Below are 1,857 nucleotides of genomic sequence, written 5' to 3'. Positions count from 1 at the left end.
GTTAATCTTCGCTGTCACACGCACTCGCCAAAAGCTTTACAAAACCGTGCATGTAAACTCGCCATGAACGCTCCCCCGAAACGTACACACACATACGGTTTGTCAGGTCGTGTGTTTCTGTTATCCCGGCCTTGCATGCAGATTTTCCCCGTGTTACTCGTGGGTCTTGTTCAAAAGCCGCTTGTGTTTGGTTCTTTTTGGGATATTAGAGTATTAACACTTGTTAGCGTTAATAAGCACTGGTACTTAAGAGTCAATCGAATACGAAGGATCTCACACTGTAAATGTCCATGGGAAACAAAAAAAAAATCAACGCCAAAAGTTCAGAAGTTGAATAAATTTATCAAACTATTTGCAAAAAAGTACATTCGGTAAATAACATCCACAACAGTTAAAACACTAACAAAAACACATAACAACTGATGGAAACATCTTCAAATGCGTAATAGAAGAGATGCACTAACATTGATCAGCCACGGAGGACGCACGTACAGTCCTCACCCACTCACAACCAAGACACGACTGCCGACAAAGACAATGTTTGGGAGGCTGCTCTCGTCGAGTTGCCGCGTAGCGTTTTATTCGATAATATTCATTTTTTTGGTATTTTGCAATTGATATTTATATTTCGTATTCGGTCTTTGTTAGAATATTTACTAGTGGCTGATAATCTACACTTACTCGTGAACCTGAGGCGCTGACAAATTTGTGCACTCATATCTCCATGTCCAACCTGACCTACCGTCAAGCATTCCATATGAACCACCGGGAGATAATAATTATTACTTAACACAAATTTAGATAATACATATACTCTAACTACCTTCAACACAGTAAGCAACACAGTTACAAATAACCGCGTGTGGCGTGCACATTGACATCAGACTCAAACTAAATGTATGCAAAAGTTTCAACCATTCGTTCAACAGGACTACAAAACTATTTGTTTACAACCAATGCCTAACTAACTGCACACTCTAAATATACATCTCCTAAACACAACATCCAGAAATAAACCCGAATAAGTATTATTAAGCAAATAATTATGCGCTCTTGAGTTGGTAACAGTTATAGCGAGCACCATCTGTCGGCCAGAATGCGAAGCTTCGACCATTCACAGGTAGGGTCTTACTACACGAAGTACGCACGCGAACCTTGTATAATGCTTGCAGATGTCTACGAGAACAACTTCCAGACATTTACAAAGAGGATACGAAATTCAAATGTAATTATAACTAAAATGCAATTTAGTCACATTTGCTTAGCCGATTAGCAGAACCACTTATGTGATAATAGCCACGCTCAGACGCCTCGCTTTTGCATAAGGAGATTTTGGGGAGAAAATCCACTATTTTCGCCTAGTATTGGGAGAATCAAACGACAACTGACATCGCCAATGTTTAAAACAGCTTGACTGAAAAATAATATAGATAAAAGGAAGGAAATGAAGTGAAGCACAGTGAAAATTTGCTAGAAAACTACGTAATACTCTTGAACATTGTACATTTTAATGTTGAAGTATTTTGTGTTGATAAGAAATAGTTTGAATACAACAATGGAGGTAGATGCATTTAATAATTCATTATAATAATAAACCACATTGACTTTTAGTAGATAAAATTAAGGAACATGACTACATTTATAACAATGATTGATAATCTATAGAGGGATATTGATGTAGCTTTACGCATAACAATTCGCTAAAAACAATAATGATAATTTTGGGGATGATATTATACTATGAATGGAGATAAAGGGAATAACGATAACAGTGGTAAAGTCATAATTGCAAAACTAATACATAATAACATCACTTCGATCATTATGTAAATAAATGGTAGTGTATACTTTAGAAAT

Source organism: Penaeus monodon, chromosome 15, assembly GCF_015228065.2.
Source record: "Penaeus monodon isolate SGIC_2016 chromosome 15, NSTDA_Pmon_1, whole genome shotgun sequence".
In the NCBI taxonomy this organism is placed as follows: domain Eukaryota; kingdom Metazoa; phylum Arthropoda; class Malacostraca; order Decapoda; family Penaeidae; genus Penaeus; species Penaeus monodon.
Note: the sequence above shows the minus strand (reverse complement) of the source record.